The 19,637-nt window shown below is 35.7% G+C and overlaps 1 protein-coding gene and 1 long non-coding RNA gene across 6 annotated transcripts in view; one reads left to right on the forward strand and one right to left on the reverse strand.

The window, feature by feature from the left end:
- LOC103667708 overlaps positions 1 to 720 on the reverse strand; it is a 4,233-nt gene extending 3,513 nt beyond the window's left edge. The window contains exon 1 of the long non-coding RNA XR_569843.2: positions 112 to 720. This is a non-coding gene — a long non-coding RNA (uncharacterized LOC103667708). The remainder of the gene's footprint in view (positions 1 to 111) is intronic.
- Positions 721 to 860: 140 nt separating this feature from the next.
- Positions 861 to 19,637, forward strand: part of ORC4 (origin recognition complex subunit 4) — an 86,424-nt gene continuing 67,647 nt past the window's right edge. The window contains exon 1 of one of the 5 annotated variants that reach the window (XM_008695887.2): positions 861 to 970. The gene's annotated coding sequence lies outside the window, so the exon portion shown is untranslated. Of the gene's footprint in view, positions 971 to 1,024; positions 1,167 to 19,637 lie in introns of those variants that run through there. The other 4 variants (XM_008695885.2, XM_008695888.2, XM_008695884.2 and 1 more) reach the window with 4 other exon arrangements.

Below are 19,637 nucleotides of genomic sequence, written 5' to 3' on the forward strand. Positions count from 1 at the left end.
ACCCCCTCCTCACCCCGGAGCTCCACTGCGTATGTGGTTTGGTGCTACTGTTGCCCCGGAGTTAAAGTCAGAGCCAGAGGAAGGCAATGAAGCCCCCACAGACACACTTACCTTTCCTGCCCCCCACTTTTGAGTGCCTTCCCTGGAGCTGTGGAGGATGACACAAAGGGTAATAAAGGGGGGGGGAGTGGAGGAGGAGGAGGCGAAGGAGGAGGAGAGCTGGGGAAGTGGCTGCTCCTGGGTGTAGTGAGATGTCTCCAGCCAGGGCCAAGCAGCAGCAGCAGTAGCAGCAGCAGCAGCAGCAGCAGCAGAGAAGGGTCTGTGTTGCTAAGAGGCTTTTGGTCTCTTTCTCTCCTCCTCTCACGGCCAAAGAGGAGGAGGGTGGAGGGGGCTCGGGAGGGAGGCTAGTGGAGGGGTGAGGGGGTAGGAGTCGTGGATGGGGGTTTTCGAAGAAGAAGAAACTCCTTCTTCTTCTCTCTAAGGCTCAATCCCCCTCTCAGGTCTCAGGGCTGGAGGGTGGGGGAAGGAACTCAGCCGCCTTCCCCCCACCCCCCTCAATTCAAGGTTGAAGTGGGGTAAAATTAGTGTCCTGTCCCTTTAAAAATAGAAATAAAAGGTGCCCCCCCTCTGCCACTGCCTCTCTCTTCATCATCAGCTGCTGCTGCTGCTGGGGTCTCTCTGCTGGGGGGGGGGAGGGGGGGTTCGGGTAGAAGAGACGGGAGGCACTCACTGCGCATGTCCCTCCCTGACGGGAGGCTGGTTGGTTGAAGGCAGGAGGAGGGGGAGGGGAGGAAATGATACGGTTTCCCAGAAGGCTCCGAGGTACTGGCGACCCGGAAGACATTGTAGCGGGGGGTAGAGGGGCGGGGGCGGGGAGTAGGAGGAAGTCGCTACTCTTTAACACCCCCTGCCCCCTCCTCTCTCCTAAGGGAAAGTGGAGGAACGGAAGTGGGCGTGAACGGAGACGCAAGTAAGTCACGTGTTTGGGCGGGAGTGGGGCGGGGTTGGAGACGCGATGCGTGCGCGGGGAATGCCGGGAGTAGTGGTGTACCGTTGGCAGTAGCAGGTGAAGCTGAGCAGACTACGCGGCGAGTGGCTTCTGCGAAGCGATTCCAGTGGTCGCCAGATTCAGTCTGCCCTCGTAAGGGCAGACTTTTCTGTGAGAGGTAACATGGGGTAGGCTGGCCTCAAAACGAAGGCCAAGGTAGCCGGTGGCGAAAGGCGAATCGGAAAGAATGAGGACGGAGGGTTGCGGAGACTGGGAATGCGGGAAGGGGGCAGGCTTGGTTAGGCCAGGCAGGCCGGAAATCAGGCAGGCTCCTTCGGTCTCGTGGCTTTCCTGTAAGGTTACCGACAGGTCCCTGAAGCATGCAGGGATTCCTCATGAAAGTAGATCTCTGGCGGGGTTTTGACTACAACGGGTGGTGGTGAGAAATTTGATGATCCTGCTGCTAAAGAGAAATGGGATCTTTGGAGCCTCTGCAGTTGACTGTGTTGACTGTTTCTTCAGTTCATAGCAGGGGGAGAGAAAAGCTCCATGTGTGAATTTTGACAACTTCTGGCATTAGATGCATTACTTGCATTGGGTATTCTGACCATCATTCCTTACTTCGCTATGCTCCTTAGAATTCTGGAGTGGTTTTGGGGAGGAGGGAGCAAGCTGAGAAGTCTTGCATGGAATTTCCCTACCATGTCTTGACGTTGTTGCTGCAACCCAGCTCCTATGCTTGTTCTCAAAAAGGGATATGGGATTTTGTCCTCGATGTTGTTACGGTTTATAGAGAAGAAACATAAAATTTCCCTTTTCTGTAGTGTAGATGAGAGATTTTTAAATGGATATTTTAAGTTTCTTTGGTTACTAGTCTCGGATTTAGAGCCTTTGGTTTCTCAATTAAATGCCAACTATTTTTGCTGGAAATGTTTCCCTCATAAGATAATAATTCGAACTATAAAGAATTCATGAATTTACATTAGTAAGGCTTTTTAAGTAAAATATCACCGTTTCTTTTTCATATTCATTTCACACAATCTTAATTAGAACCATTGCGGTCTTTCAGTTACCTTTGGTAAAAGTACTTTGAAAGATTATCACCCTTCATGGTTTCTTTTAAGACCAATAATCTGAAATTCCTCATGTTTGTTGTATTGGTATTATTTAATTCTGTGATGAGTTCTTTAGGATACACTATCAAAGTTGCTACTTTTCTACATTTTGTCAGTGGACCCTGTTTATACATCATTGCCTAGTGCTTCTTTCCCTGTGTGTAGTGGTTTTGTCAAATGGAATAAAAACTAGATTCTTGTGCCTTAAAATTTTGTTCATATTGCAACTAAACATTTACTACTTTATAAAAGAAAAAAAGTTATAGCAAAGCAATTTAAGTGCCTTCGGTAACAAATTTAAATTTTTTATGTTAAGATACTAAATATGCAAAAAATGCACAAATCATAGGTACGCAGTATAATGAATAATTACTAAGTGAACACTCTGGTGATCACTACCAAAGTCAGAACTAGAACATTCTTGGCACTGGAGACCTCCTCCTCCCCCCATCCATTCCTGAATATTCTGCTCACCACTTGGAGAGGTTAACACTAACTGAATTTTTATGGTAATTATTTCCCATTTTTTATCGTAATTATTTCCTGTTTTTACTTCAAGTATTTTTTAACTACCAGTGTCAGCATTCCTACACGATGTAGATGAATTTTGCCTGTATCTTACCTATATGAAAAGAATTAAACATTATGTATTACTTGCCTCTCATGTTACCAGTATTTAACCCAGTTAGTAGATTTAGCTGTAGTACATGTTTTTTTTTTCCTTTTTGTATAGTAATATCTATAGTAAGTGGTGTAGTAAGTCCTTTTATGAATAAACCACAATTTAATTAATCTAAGATTGATGGACTTTTGGATTGTGCCCAGTGTTTAACAAATGCTATGCACATAGCATTCATTTTTGTAGAGTGTAGATTATGTCAAACTTTTCCAAAATAGATATATCAATTTATGCTCCTACCAGCAGTATATGATACATAACTTGTTTTCTACAGTCTCACCAACAGTTGATGTTTTTTATTTTTGCCAACCTGATGAATGTGGCTTTATGTTATTGTTTTAATTTACAGTGCTCTGGTTATTAAGGACTTTGAACATTTTGTAAAAAAATTATTGGCTATTTTGATTTCTTATTTGAAATGTCTTTTCCTTATCACAATGTTTCTATTACCTAAAGATTTTACCAGTGTAGTGTGGCAAATACTTTCTCTGTGCTTGGAGCATTTCTTGCTTCCTGGATGATTTTATCATTTCATTTCTTACTGGCTTATATGTTATTAGTATTATTTTAAATTTATTTGTAATTTTAACTCAAAGGAAGAGGTTCTGTACCGTAGCCGGCTTGTAGCTGGCATGGACCACTTGAAATGTGATTAGTGTTGCTGAGGAACTGAATTTTTAGTTTTATGTAGTGTTAATTTAAATTTGAAAATTGATACTTGATTCAGGTGTTGAAAAACCCTTAAGTTTGTTTGTAACAACTTGGATATGTAAATGTACATTTCAGCTGGAAACTGTAAAAATAAAGATCAAGTATTTCTGATGACAATTTAGCATCTGAATTGTCATGTTCTGTAAATGCCAAATACCAGATTTCTGAGACTTAGTATGGAAACAATAAAATAATTCAGCTTTTTATTATGATTGCATGTTGAAATTATAGTAAATTAATTTTACCTTGTTTTTTTTTAATGCGGGTACTAGAAAATTTTAAATTACATGTGTGAGTGGTATTGTATTTCACTTGGACAGTACTATTCTGAACATCAGTGTTCAGTTACATATTCCTATACTTTTACCATTTTCAGTTCATTAATTTTTAAATCTCTGAATTTTCTTTGAAGAACTTTTTCATTTTGCTTTTAATACACTGTTTAGAATATCTTTAATACAGATACAGTGATGGCCAATTATCTTAATTTTTTGGTTACCTTCAGTGTCTTGTTTCATCTTCAATCCTGAAGAATGTTTTGGGTCTTTTTAATTGTAGATTGTGGTTGTTTTTCAGAATCTTGAAGATAATGTTCCACTGTGGGTTTTTTGCTTTTTGATTTTTTTGGCTTCCATTAGTGATTTTGAGAAGTCAGCTGTCAATCTAATATTTGCTGCTTTGAAAGAAATATCTAAAAAATGTTTTGTCTTGTTTTCTGCTGTTGCTTTATGATGTTTTATATAGAATTCTTTTTCCTGTTTTGGGATAGTTGAGATGCTTGAATCTCTGGATCAGTGTCTTTTTAAGCAGTAAATCACCCAAATTCTTACTGTTTCTAGCTACTTGCTAAAAATTACAGTTGTGGCTTTTATTGGCACAGTATTTGTAAGTTGTTGTTTTTGACTGATAATTTCAGTTTCTTAATTTTTTAAGGGTCTCTTTCTGCTGGTTCATGATTTTTTTTCTTGTGTGCCTATGTGCTAGTTGTTGGATTTGAAAAATTATAGGATTATTTAAATCTTAGGATAATGGTGTCTTTTTCAAGAAGGCATGTTTTCCTAGGGAAGATGATTAGGCATGCTACCAGTCCCAAGTCACTTAGTTCATGTTCAATACTTAAGATTACTTGTTTTATTTATATATATATATATTTTTATATATGTTTTTATATATGTGTATATATATATATGTACATATATATATGTCTTTTTTTGTGTATACACACACACACACACACACAGGCCATTAAGCAAGGTTTCAAGTCATGAGTCATGAGTTCTGTTTTGCATTCAATTCTCCCTGATCCTAATGATGTTGCCCTTAGGATCTCAACTTAAATTGGGTGATGGTTTATTTGCATCCCACTTTTGGTGGGTCCTGTGCTTTGATTTTTTTCCCTCTTAGCCCAGGAAAGCTACCAGGAGTTCATCCTTTCTTCTACTTTCTCAGCCTGTGGGGCCCACGCAGGGTTCAATCTAACAACCCTGAGATCATGACCTGAGCTGAAATCAAGAGTCAGACGCTTAAGCAACTGAGCCATCCAGGTGTCCCCCAAGTTACTTAAAATTTAGAAAATAATTCAAGCAGTTTTTGAGTTAATAGTTTAAAATGTAAAATTTTAAATAGTTTAAGTAGTTCAAAAGTTTAAATAGTTTAAAATGTAAAAGAACATGTTCTTGAAATATTAACTACTTCTACATGGCTTATTAAAAACAGCTTAGATTTATTTATCACCAGTTTAATTCTCCAGAATGTGGCCCACCAGAGTTGCACCATGGTGGACCGAAACGGTTGGGCCTTTATGCCCACATCTTGCTAAGCCCCAGGAAGGGTGTGATGTTAGGCAGGGTGGCTGTTAAAGCCCCCATTTCCCCATCTCTAGGGGGAAACACTTTTTAAACTTTTTTGGCAGATTTTTTTGATACTTAACTCCCATATTTCTAGATAACATATGCCACCACTTGATTTTTCCATTTTAGGTATAATCTATTGACTTCGTCTATGGATAGTGTAAATTTAGGTTTTTCCCACAAATACCCAAGCCCTCCCCCATCATTCCAGTGATACCTTAGTTTTTGGTAGATAACCATTTTATGTTTTATATTTTCTCAATATTTATCATTAATTCAGTCCCCAAAAATCTGCGTGTTGTCAGCATCTGCTCTCCATAGGTTCAGAATTATCTTTTTTTTTTTTTTAATCAATTAAACCATTATTGAAAAATTTCTCCTATAACATTCTGATCTCCAGGTTAGGCTGGCTGCTTGATGTGGTTGCCCCACATGCAGCCTCTCTGTATGGATCCTCTCCTATATCCCATGTAATTCTTTGCTTGTGTTAATGTTTGCATCTCTGAATTTTCTTTGGGGATCTTTTTTCTTTTGAGTACATGCTTTAGAATTTCTTTAATGTAGGTTATCATCATTAAAGGGTTAATAGTTACCTATTAAGGTTAATGGTTATCCTCATTTTGTTTGGTCACGGTCTCCAGTAGCTAAGTGGCAAATGTTTTGAGGCGTTATGCACCTCTAATTATCTTTAGATTACCCTAATTTAGTTCAACTGTAGGATTCTAAGTTGGAAATGTTTTTCTTCAGAATTGTGAAGGAATCCTTAGTGTTTGATATAAAATCTGAGGCCATATTTTCAGCAATTTGCATTTAACTTTTTTCTTCCCAGTGGAAGCTCCTACACCCTTTTTGTTTGAAGCTTATAGAACGTTCTCTTTGTTGTACCTTGTGTTCTGAAATGTCACAGTGATGTGAGGTAAGTTTGAGTCTATAGACATCCACTTTGTTGTGCATTTCATGGGTTCTTTCTGTCTGGCAACTTGTATTCCTTAGCTCTGAGGAAGTTTCTGATACTTTTACTATAATTTCCTTGCCTGTGTTTTTGGTTCTGAAGTAGCAGTAAGACATTATATTCTTTTTTTTTTTTTTTTCATTTTTTTTTTAAAGATTTTATTTGTTCATTTGACAGAGAGAGACAGCCAGCGAGAGAGGAAACACAAGCAGGGGGAGTGGGAGAGGAAGAAGCAGGCTCTCATAGGAGGAGCCTGATGTGGGGCTCGATCCCAGGACTCCGGGATCACACCCTGAGCCAAAGGCAGACACTTAACGACTGAGCCACCCAGGTGCCCCTAGACATTATATTCTTAAATGTATTTCTTTTCTCCCATATTTGATCTTTTGCCAGTCTTTAGCTTTACCGTTTCTTGAAAACTTATTTAATTTTTTAAACATTTGAGACTTTAATTTCTATTGTTATGTTTTTAATTTGCAGTACTTTTTTTGATCTCTGCATTTTTTAAATGTCATCCTGATATTTTTCTCTTTATGAATTTAATTAAAGTTATGTTTTAAAGTTTTTTCTCCCTACTTACTCTCTTTTCTCCAAGTTATCCTTTCTGTTAGGACGTTTTAAAGGCTTTCATCAGCTATCTTGTGGTCCTTGGTTGTGTTCAAATTTATGTAAAGAGCTTTAAGAAGTTGTTTCATGCTCTGTGAATTTGACTAAGGCTTGCTAGATATTAATGGATCTCCCTGTGGAAGTATTTGACTAGAGCATATTTGGTGGGGGAACCTTAAGAACCACTTTTTGGTGTTATTTGGAAGCCTTTTCTTGGGCTAATAAGAGCCCAATGAAAAGAATTTTCCAGTCTTTTGCCTCTAAGTCAGTGCTTCTCGGCTTTGACACTATGACCCCCAGGAGACGTTTGGCAATGTCTAGAGTCATGTGTGATTATTAAGTGTGAATTGCTATTGAAAATTGTTGGATAGTCTGCAGGTGCTGTTGAATATCTTATAATGCATGGGACAGCTGCCCACATCAAAGAATTAGTTCAAAATGTCATTAGTGCCTACAATGAGAAACCCTGTTTGTAGCATAAGCCTGAGAACCAAGTGAAAACAGCACAAGAATCACAACATTTGATTTTGGTTTTAAAGATTTTATTTATTTCCTTATTTTAGCAATAGAGTGAGCAAACAGTGGAGGGGTGGGGGAAGGGAGGAACAGAGGGAGAGGGACAAGCAGACTCCACACATGGAGCCCTACATGGGGCTCCTTCCCACAAGGCCCCATCCCACAACCCTGAGATTATGACCTGAGCCGAAATCCAGAGTCAGTTGCTTAACCAGCTGAGCCACCCTGATTTTTTTTAAATGATACTCTCATCTTCTGTTGTGCCTGCTATTCCCCAATGTAGAGTTCTCCTCTGTTACTCTATAGAACCTTGTCTTTTAATGGAGTGGGATAGAGGTCTCCATTTAATTTTAACTATTTTAGTAATTCAGTTTTTTGAAGATGAATTCTAGCCCAAATTAAAATACTGGTTATTAAGTGACCTCCTTGTTATGTGTTTATGTTATTTGAACAGGATTGGCCCATGAGACTACGTTTTACGAGATGCTTAAATTGGAAAATGAGTTGAACATTATAAATTAGGAGGTAAATGAAATCTGGAATTGACAGTTTTTCCCTTTCTATTTCAGCTTTATTCCCTCTTTTCACTCCAGATTCTTTCCTAGGCGCTTATCTTCAAAGAAGCATCTGATGGGGTTGCTAGTTTTTCTTCATTTCTTTTTTCCCCTTAATATCACATTCTTCTTCCAGTGTCCCTTCTCATCTTCAGTAAAAACACAATAAAATCTTAGATATTTTACTGCTTTGATTAATAAGGCAATGAAATTACTATGAAGTTTTGACCAAAAGATTGAGGTCAGATTTGACAAGATTAAAGGTCTAAGTGTGTTAGCTTTTCTTTTAGTGCACTTGTACATTTTCACTTACTCCCATATGCTTTCATCTTGACACCATTATAAGAATATACATTTTTTATGTAGATGACCTAGAAATGTCAACTTATGTTGTTTTCTTAAAATAATCACTTCTAGGTTTGTGTATGTCTTAGTTTACTTTACAATGAATAAACACCAAAAATACTTCCTTTAAAATCTGTGTTGCAACTAATAGCCATTAGACCTCTGTTGTTGAATCGTGTCCAATGTGTTATATATAGACCACTCTGATGCAATGTCTGGTGGGCATCATGTATTAAAAATTATATTGAAACAAATTTTATATGTGACATGTTTAGAAGCTAAAATAAAATGTTTAGTGTCACAGCACTGATAACTTTATATAGTCAAATTATATATTAGTTATGTTCCTGAATAGTACCATGATCAGTGTTGACAAGGATGAATAAAATACAGAAATTTTTCTTGTTTTCATGTATAAATATTCTTACTTTCATATGTAAATATTCTAGTCTTCTGATTTAAGAACAAACAGATGAATTAATTTTAAAATATCTTTAAAGTAGTTAATATTTCCTTTGAATTACCATTATTGTCTTTTGTTGTTTTGTTCTTTTGGTTGTTTGTTTTTTGTTTTTACCATTGTTTTGCAAACATCCTTACAGGAAACATCCTTATAGGGTCATATTCTCTCATAGCAGATTTTGCCCATACACTGTATTTTACAGAGATTTTTACTTCATTTTATAGGTTGCTTGTTTTATGTTCTTGAAAGTGACTACCTTTTGTACTTAACATTTCATTTTCACAAATCTTTCATAAGTTTGTGTTCCCACCTGGGTTTTTCACAAATTGTCATTAAAGGGAGTAAAGAGTTTTTGGGCCTATAGTTTTCCACGTGTTTGAGAATCACCATAGTTGACGGCAGGGAAAAGTGAAGACTGTGACTTTGATCCATCCTTTTTTTTTTTTTTTTTTTTCCTTTTTGGATTTTGTTTAAATTAATAGACTCATTTTTTAGAGCAGTTTTAGGATTTACAGAATAATTGACGTGAGAGTATAATGAATTCCCATATATTCCCACTGGCCTAGGTCCCCTAGTATTAACCCAGTTTACGTTATTGTTAACATCTTGCCTAGAGTGTTATGTTTGTTGCAGTTGATGAACCAGTATTGATATGTTCTTATTAAGGAAAATTCATAGTACTTTGTATGTTTTGGATACCAGTCTTTTATCATATATGTGTTTTGCAAATATTTCTTTGTCTTTGGCTTGTCTTCTCTTAACAGTGTCTTTTGCAGGGCAAAAGTTTTTAATTTAAATAAAATTCAGTTTATCAATGTTTTCTTTCCTGGATTGTGCTTTTGATGTTGTATCTAAAAATTCATTGCCAAGGACACCTGGTTGGCTCAGTCAGTTAAGCGTCTGATTCAGTCTCAGCTCAGGTCTTGATCTCCAGGTCATGGATTCAAGCCCTGCATTGGAGCCCGGCATGGAGCCTACTTTAAAAAAAAAAAAAAAAATTGCCAAACCCAAAGTAACAGATTTTTTTCTGTGTTCCTTTTTAGAAGTTACACAGTTTTACATTTAATGTATAGGTTTATTATCCATTTAGTGTTAATTTTTGTGAAAGTTTTAAGTTCTTTGTCAACTCAGTTTTTTGCCCACATCTGTTCACTTGTTCCAGTGGTATTAGACTTTATTTGTTGAATTATCTTTTCTTCTTTTTCAAAAATATTTATGTGAGTCTATATTTGGTTTTCTGTTATGTTCCATTTATTTATTTTTCTATTCTTTCACCATTGCGACATTATGCAGTTGAAGCTTGAACAACCCAGGTTGCAGCCCCCCTATACAGTTCACAATGAGTGTATAACTTTTTAATTCCCCCACAAACTTAACTACTACTAGCTTACTGTTGACTGGAACCCTTACCTATAACATAAGCAGTTGGTAACACATATTTTATACATAATATGTAATATATGCTTAATTCCTAAAGTGATCTAGGGAAAAGAAAATGTTATTAAGAAAGTCATAAGGAGGGGCACCTGGATGGCGCAGTCGTTAAGCGTCTGCCTTTGGCTCAGGGTGTGATCCCGGCATTCTGGGATCCAGCCCCACATCAGGTTCCTCTGCTAGGAGCCTGCTTCTTCCTCTCCGACTCCCCCTGCTTGTGTTCCCTCTCTCACTGGCTGTCTCTGTCAAATAAATAAAAATAAAATAAAAAAAAAAAGTCATAAGGAAGAAAAAATACGTTTACAGTACGGTACTGAATTTATATATTAAAATAAGTGTGTATAAGTGGACCCAAGCAGTTCAAACTCTTGTTGTTCAAAGGTCAGTTGTATATATTTGCCTAGCTTTATAGTAAGTCTTGTAGTGGGGTAGTTTCCAGCCTCAAACTTTGTTCTGGTGCAGTATTGTGTTGGCTGTTCGGTGTCTTTTTCCTTTCCATGTAACTTTACAATCAGTTTATTTATCCACAGAATAGATCTATAAATCAAGATTGGAAGAACTGACATAGTAACAATACTGAGTTGTCTTATGCATGTACATGGAATATCTGTACATTTATTTAGGTCCTCTTTAATTTTTTTATCAGAGTTTTGTATTTTTCCTTATGTACATCTTTTGTTAGATTTATATGTAAGTTTTTTGTGGGATTTTCTATTTTAGTACTAATATAAATGGTACTGTGTTTTTAATTTCAAATTCCAGTTCATTTTTGGTGTGTAGGAAAGTGGTTGATATTGGTATATTAACTATGTATCTTGCAACTTTGCTTCAGTTGTTTGTGTGTATGTATTCTTTGGGATTTTCTACATACATGATCTTGTTATCAGCAGACAGAGACTGTTTTCTTTCTTTCTCCCTGTCTGTATACCTTTTATTTCCTTTTCTTGTCTTACTGCATTAGCTATGGGTTCAAGTAACATTTTGAATACCAGTGGTGATCCTTGTTCTTGATCTGAGTGGGAAAGCATGTAGTTTCTCACTATTAAAAATGGTGTTGGCTGTAGTTTTTTTTTTTTTTTTAAGTTTTTTTTCCATTGGGAAGTTCCCTTCTATTCCTAGTGGTTTTTGTTTTATTTGTTTTTGAGAGAGAAGGAGACAGATACAGCGTGTGGGGGAGGAGCAGAGGAAGAGGGAGAGAGAGAATCTTCAGCAGGCTTCACCTCCAGCAAAAAGTTGGATGCTGGGCTCAATTTCATAACCCTGAGATCATGACCTGAGCTAAAATCACGAGTTGGACGCTTAACTAACTGAGCCATCCAGGTTCCCCAATTCCTAGTGTATTTTTGAATGGGTGTTGGATTTTGTGAAATGTTTTTTCTGCGTCTCTTGATAAAATATTATTCTTTTTATTAATCTTGTTGATGTTATGGATTGCATCATTTGCTTTAGGAATGGTGAATGAGCCTTGCATACCTGGAATGAATCCCACTTATTTTTTGTGTGTAATTATCTGCATATAGTGTGTGATTGAATTTGTTAATTTTTTGTTGAGAATTCTTGCATCTGTATTTATGAAAGATATTGATATGTAGGTTTCCTTTCTGTAATGTCATTGTGTGGTTTTCTTATTAGGGCAATGCTTACCTCATACAATGAGTTAGAATGTATTCCTTCACCTTTATTTCCTGGAAGAGACTTGGTATCATTTGTGGAGAATTGATATCATTTCTTCCTTAAATGTTTGGTAGAGTTTACCAGTGGACCAATCTAGGCCTGATGATTTCTGTTTTGGAGGGTTATTTACTGATTCACTTTCTTTAATACATATAAATGTATTCAAATTGTTTATTTTTTCTTGCATATATTTTGTTAGGTTTTGTCTTTCAGAGAATTGGTCCATTTCATCAAGGTGTTAAATTTGCAGGCATAGTTGTTCATAATTTTCTCTTATCATCATCTTAATGTTTATAGGGTCAGTACTGATGGTCTTGCTTTCATTTCTGGTATTAGTCATTTGTGTTTTTTTAAAATCTTTTGTTCTTAGCCTGGCAAGATGTTAATAAATTTTAAATTTAAACTGATCCAGTTATTTTGTTGATTTTCCTGATTGCTTTCTGCTCTAATTTGTATTATTTCTTTTGCAAATTATTGAATTTGCTTTTCTTTTTTTAGTTTCCTAAGGTAGAAACTTAGATTATTGCTTTTTTAGGGTTTTTTTTTTTCCTATTCTGATAATATTTGTTCAGTACTATAAGTTGTCCTCTAAGGACTGCTTTTGCAACATCTCTTACATTTGGTTGCATTCTGTATGCATTTTCATTTCTTTCCCAATTTTTGTTTTTCTTGGTTTTTCTTCTTTGGCCCATGTGTTATTTAGAATTGTATTCTGTCATGTATTTCATCTCTGTATTATGGGATATTCTTGGTGTCTTTCTATTCTTTCTTTCTGGTTTAATTTCATCATGATGTTACACCATACTTTATATGATTTCTAGTCTTTCAAATGTGAGGTGTATTTTATGGCTCAGAATGTGGTCTTCACTGGTGAATGTGCCATGTGAGCTTGAGAAAAGATTGTGTAGTCTGTTCTTGTTGAATGCAGTATTCTATAAATATCAATTAGATCCATTTGACTGATGGTCCTGTCCAATTCAGGTATGTCTTTTCTGATTTTCTATCAATTACCAATAGAGGGATATTGATGTCTCCAAGTTTAAGAATGATTCATCAGTTTCTTCTTGCATTTCTACCACTTTTTTACTGCATGTATTTTGACCCTCTGTTAGGCATGCACACATTAAGTATTATTATATCTTATTGGAGAATTAACTCCATTATCCTTTACCCTTTATTCCTGATATGTCTGCCTGCTTTGAAATTTGTTCTGTCCAAAATTAGTGTAGTTCCTTCAGCTTTTTTATTTTCTTTTGATTGGTGTATATCTTTGTCTCTGCACTTTCATCTGTTCCATTATATTTAAAGTAAGTTTCTTGGAGACCACATATAATTCGGTTTTGTTTTTTTACCCACTCCGACAGTCTTTTTTGTATTTGTTGTATTTACTTCAACCACTGATATTTAAAGTCCTTACTGACATAGTTGGATTAATAGCTACCAGATTTATTGCTGTTTTGCCTTTGTTGCCTTGTTCTTTGTTTCTTTTTTTGTCCTCTACTCTTTTTCTGCTTTTTCTTGTTTTGAGCATTTTACATTATTCAGGGCTTTTCTCTCTCTCTCACTCAGGCTATATTATATTTTTTTTATTTCTCTCAGCAGTTGTTGTAGAGTTTGCAGTTTACATGTATGAGCAATCCAAACCCATTTTCAAAAAAACACTACACCATTTAATGGTTAGTATCATGTAACAGGGTATTTGTAATTTCTTACTACTATTCCTTACAATATTTTTTCCTTAGTCATTTGTGTACTGTTAACCATATGAAAGCATTCTTTATTTCTCTTTTAGTGTTTTTGATTTTTGGTATTTCCTTCTGATTCATTCTTAGAAATTTCATCTTTGCTTAAAATGTCCCTCTCTGATTGTAGGTTACCTGCTTCTTCCTTTAGAGCCCTTACATATTAGTCAAAGTTTTATACTCCCTGTCTGTTAATTCCAAAATCTTTGTCACATCTGAGTCTCATTCTGTCTCTTCAAGCTATGTTTTTTCTTTTTTCCTATTGGTAGGCCTTGTAACATTATGTTGAAAGCTAGAAATGATATACTGTGTATAAAGTACTGAGGTAAATAAGTCTTTAGTGTGAGATTTTTGTGTTTATTCAGCTTAATGGTAGGCTGTGTTTATTGTTTGCTGTACCCATAGGTGTCAAAAGCTAAAATTTCCTCTTGTGTTTTTGCTTTTGTCTCCATCATTTTCTTTGGAATTCCCTAGAGATTTCATAAACAGATTCTTGAGAGTTCTTTTACTCCTGCTTTAATACAGGAGCCCTATTAGTATGGTAGTAAGATGTTGGTGGAGGGGAAACATTATATATTACTATAATTAGGTTTCAGTTTTGTGTGTGAGAGAGTCTGTGCCCCTGGGCTATGACCTTTACAGGTACTTCTCAGCTTCCCCCATAAATAAACACACATTATTCCCCTTAGGTGAGTCAGGAAGGCAAGAAGGGGCTGGAGTTGGGTGTTTCCTTTCCCCAGGTCTGTTCGGCTCTGGTAAAATACCTTGCTTTGTGGGCATGCCTTGCTAAGGAGGACAGAATACTCTAGATGTATTTCAGTATGACTGTTTTTCCTTTATCCCTGTTAAAACAGGAGGAAATTTTTTTCTGATCCTTGGTGCAAACCTAGTAGGGTTTTTGGAGGTAAAACTCAGAAAAGTGTGGGGTCTTCCCTAAGACTGGGCCCTCCTGGAGTTAATTCTCAAACTTATCAACATTGAACCTCCAGCAATTTGTCAGTTGCATTTTAAATTTTCGTACTTTGAAATTGCTTTCAATGCAGTATCTGTTCCTGGGCTTCTGCTCCAATAAGCTGTTATTCTATATGCCTATGTATATCTAATATTGGAAGAAACAGTTTGCCCTATTACTTCATTCTTACAGATCTAAGAAGAGTTGTTTTTCACTTCGTTAAGTTTTTTTCTTGCTGTGAGGACAGGAGTGTCAGCCTCCAAGCTCCTTAAATGCTGAACAGAAAGCTTTGATCCTTTCAAACAAAAAATTGTAGGGTTTTTTTGGGTTTTTTGTTTGTTTTTTGGTTCTTGTTTTTTATTTTAAAACCAAGTTAGTCAAGATTATAGTTGAAGAGTAATTGTCTTTCATTGTACCGTATAACATAGTTAGCGTCCTATCATTGGATATTTAATTTTCCTTTTTGTAATCAAAGATAAACATTTTTATAGCTAGATATTTGTGTATGTCTGTAACTATTTCTTTTGAGTAAATTTCTGGAAGTAGAATTGCAGGATTGAAGTGTGTATAAAATTGAGCCTTCTACTTATATGTGTTGTACTATCTTTCTGTGTTGCTTCTATTATCCACAACCTCACCAATACAGACTATCGTCTTAACTCAAACAGAGCAAACATTTTAATTTTGTATGCCAAAAATGATATCATTTAGTCTTTTTAAATTTAATTTTAATGAGAAAGAACTACATTTTAAAGATGAAATTTACTTTATTCTCTTCCTAAGTTTTTTTTTCCAAGTATAATTAACATACAGTTACTACTTTCAGGTGTATAACATGATTCAACACTGTACCTTTCTTATTGCTCATCAAGATAAGTGTAGGCTTAATCTCCTTTATCTATTTTAACTATCCTCCAACCCATCTACCCTCTGGCAACCACCAGTTTGTTCTCTGTACTTAAAGAGTTTGGTTTTTTCTCTTTTTTTCTTTGTTTTGTTTCCTTAATTCCACATATGAGTGAGGTCTCTTACGGTATTTGTCTTTTTCTGGTTGACTTAATTTCTCTTAGTGGTATATCTTCTAGGTTCATCCATGTTGTTGCAAATGACAAGATCTCACTTTTTCGTCATGGCTGAGTGATGTTCCATTATGTTATGTATATATATTTCAATATATATATGTCCACCACATCATCTTTATCCATTCATGTGTGGACGGACAGTTGGATTGCTTTCATATCTTGGCTATTGTAAATAATGCTGCAGTAAACATAGGGGTACCTACATCTTTTAAAATTAGTGTTTTTGTATTTTTTGGGTCAATACCTAGTAGTGCAATTACTGGATCATTTGGTAATTATATTTTTAACTTTTTGGGGAACTTCCATACTGTTCCCACAGTGGCTGCACCAGTTCGCATTCCCACCAGCAGTGCAGGAAGGTTCCTTTTTGTTCACATGTTCTCCAAATGTTGTTTCTTGTGTTTTTGATTTTAGCCATTTTGACAAGTATAAAATGATAGCTCATTGTGGTTTTAATTTGCATTTCCCTGATGATTAGTGATACTGAGCATCTTTTCATGTGTTTCTTGGCCATTTGTATGTCTTTGGAAAAATGACTACTCAGGTCCTCTGCCTACTTTTTAATTGGATTGTGGTTTTCTGGTATTGAGTTTTGTAAGTTCTTTATATATTTTGAATGTTAATCCTTAATCAGATATATCATTTATAAATATCTTCTCCCATTCAGTAGGTTGTTTAATTTTTTTGGTGGTTTTCTTTCCTGGGCAATAGCTTTTTATTTTGGTATAGTCTCACTAGTTTAATTTTGCTTTTGTTTCCCTTGCCAGAGGAGACATACCTGGAAAAATGTTTCTACAGCCAATGTCAAAGAAATTATTGCCTGTGTTTCCTCCTAGGAGTTTTAATGGTTTCAGGTCTCCCATTTAGATCTTTAATACATTTTGATCTTATTTTTGTATGTGGCATAAAAAAGTGGTCCAGTTTCATTCTTTTTTGCAAGTAGCTGTTCAGTTTTCCCAGCACCATTCGTTGAAGAGACTTTTTCCCATTGTATACTCTTGCTTCCTTTGTCATAGATTAATTTGCTCTAAAAGTGTGGGTTTATTTCTAGATCTTCTATTTTGTTCTGTTGATCTTTTGTCTATGTTTGTGCCAGTACTCTACTGTGGGATTACTACAGCTTTGTAGTATACTTTGAAATTTGGGATTGTAATATCTCCAACTTTGTTCTTCTTTCCCAAGATTGATTTGGCTATTCAGGATCTTTTGTGATTCCATACAAATCGTAGTATTATTTGTTCTAGTTTTCTGAACAATGCTGTTGGTATTTTGATAGGGATTTGCATTCAGTCTGTAGAGTGCTTTGGGTAGTATGCACACTTTAATAGTATTAGTTCTTCCAGTCTGTGAGTATGGAATATCTTTTAATTTGTGTTGTCTTCGATTTCTTTCATCATTATGTTATGGTTTTCAGTGTAACACACTTATTAATCTTAATTTTATTCCCAGATATTTTATTTATCCTGGTGTAATTGTAAATAGGATTGTTTTCGTGATTTCTCTTTTTGCTGCTTCATTACTAGTGTATAGAAATGCAACAGATTTTTGTGTGTTGATTTTGTATTCTCTGACTTTACTGGATTCATTTATCAGGTCTAGTGGTTTGGTGGAGTCTTTAGGGTTCTCTATATGTAATATCATGTCATCTGCAAATAGTGAAAGTTTTTTACTACTTTACCAATTTGGGTACATTTTATTTATTTTCTTCATCTGATTACTGTGGCTAGGACTTCCAGTACTATGTTGAATAAGATTGGTGAGACTGGACATCCTTGTCTTGTTCCTGACCTGAGAGGGAGTGCTCCCAGTTTTTCCCCATTGAGTATGGTAGGTGTGGGTTTTTCATATATGGCCTTTATTATGTTGAAATATGTTTCATCAGAACCTATTCTGTTGAGAGTTTTTGTCATGACTGGATGTGGTACTTTGTTAAGTGCTTTTTCTGCATCTGCTGAGATCATATGGTTTATATCCTTTCTTTAGTTAGTGTGAAGTATTATGTTGATTGATTTGTAAATGCTGAACCATCCTTGTATCCCTGAAATAAATCCCACCTGGTCATGGTGAGTGATTTTTTTAATGTATTGTTGGATTTGTATTGCTATTATTTTATTGAGGTTTTTTGTTTCTGTGTTCGTCAGAGGTATCAGCTTGTAGTTTTCTTTTTTTTGTAATGTCTTTATTTGGTTATCCTTCAACTTTTTGGAATAGTTTGAGAAAAACAATATTAACTCTTCTTTAAATGTTTGGTAGGATTCATCTCCAAAGTGGTCTCTTGGACTTTTTTTTTTTTTGGTAAGAATTTATTTACTTTAGAGAGAGAGTGCGCACATGCATGTGAGCAGGAGAAGGGGCAGAGGCAGAGGGAGAGAGAGAATCCCAAGCAGACTGTGCCCTGAGTGGGGAGCCCGATATGGAGCTCTATCTCAGGACCCTAAGATCATGACCTGAGCCAAAACCAAGCGTTGGATATCCAACCGACTAAGCCATCCAGTCGGTTTGACTGATGTTACAGTCAATCACTGAAATAAGAGCTTCTTACAGATTCTTGACTTAACAATAATCTCTGATTAAGAAATATGCATGTTTTCATCAATTAGCATGCATAGTTTAACAAAGTATATGTAAACGCATTGTTTCAGTGATTAAAATGGGGTACTAAATTTTAGCATTTTGCAGATTGAAGAAATCTTGCAGTTTAACTTTTTTTGTTTTGAAGAGAAATAGAGCTTAACGCCCTTTAATATATAGGAACCACATGAAATTGTTCTAGTGGGATTTTTTTGTTGTTACTTGCTTTCTCTAGAATAATATTTATTATTAGTAGTAAGAGCAGATATATTGTTTCTGGTTTTATTTGTAACATTATTTATAGTGGGTTTTTGATACCTATCCTATTATAAATTAAAGAGCCAGATTTTTAACTTTCCAAAAGATACTTTATTTATTAGGCTATTATCTAATAAATATTTGATCCAGAATCTTTGATTCTATTTATGAATTTTGTGTGAGCCATATATCTATAATGATTTTTTTTTGGTCTTTTGACTAGTTTTATTAACAAAGGTTGTGTCAGTTACATAGGAAAAAGTCCAAAGGCTTGTATTTTTTTCTAGATATTGAAATTGTTTAAATCCCTTTCAACTTCTTTTTTGAATGTTTGGTTAAAAATTAAATTTCAGAACTTCTTGGTGCTATAGTTATTTTTTGGCATATTTTTAACACACTTCCCATTTCTTTTGTGATCACTATTTTTTTTTAATGTTTTCTGCCTTTACTTTTTCTCACTGTTTGTCTTAATTATTTTGTCATTTTTCTGCTTTTCGTTTTCATCATACACAATTTCATCTTAATTCCAGTTTAGTTTTATAAGTTACATGTTGCAAAGTTCATATTTAGTTTCTTTAGTAATAAGGGTGTAAGTTTGTCTAATACCAAGTAGTTCTGTACCCAATTCTAGCAAGAGTGTTAGGAAGGGAGTGTTCCCCACACCACCACGCAATTCTCAGACACTAGCTGGATGTCCTACAGTTCATCTGAATTCTGACATTATTTACCTGGAGATAGCATCAGATTCCACACATTAAGGGTTCAGTCCTACAAAACTATCCCCTGCGCTCACTACTTCAGGTTCCAGTTACAGGTCGAGGTTGTCACCTGTTCTTCTGACCAACCTGCTATAGATCAGAGGTTCCAACGATCTGCTCCTTTTGAGTGGCTCCCAAAACAGAATCATTTTACTTATTAGATTACCAGTTTGTTATTAAAGGGTGTAACTCAGGAGCAGCCAGATGGAAGAGATGCATAGGACAAGGAATGTTGGAAGGGGTGTAGAGTTTCATGTCTTCGCTGAGCATGCCACTCTCCCTAAATCTCCATGTGTTCACCAACACAGAAATTCTTTGAAATTTGTACTTGTGGGATTTTTGTGGAAGCTTTATCACATAGGCATGATCTATTATCAGCTCCATTTC

The sequence above is a fragment of the Ursus maritimus genome, unplaced genomic scaffold (assembly GCF_017311325.1).
Source record: "Ursus maritimus isolate PB19 unplaced genomic scaffold, ASM1731132v1 scaffold_1, whole genome shotgun sequence".
NCBI classification, from domain to species: Eukaryota; Metazoa; Chordata; class Mammalia; order Carnivora; family Ursidae; genus Ursus; species Ursus maritimus.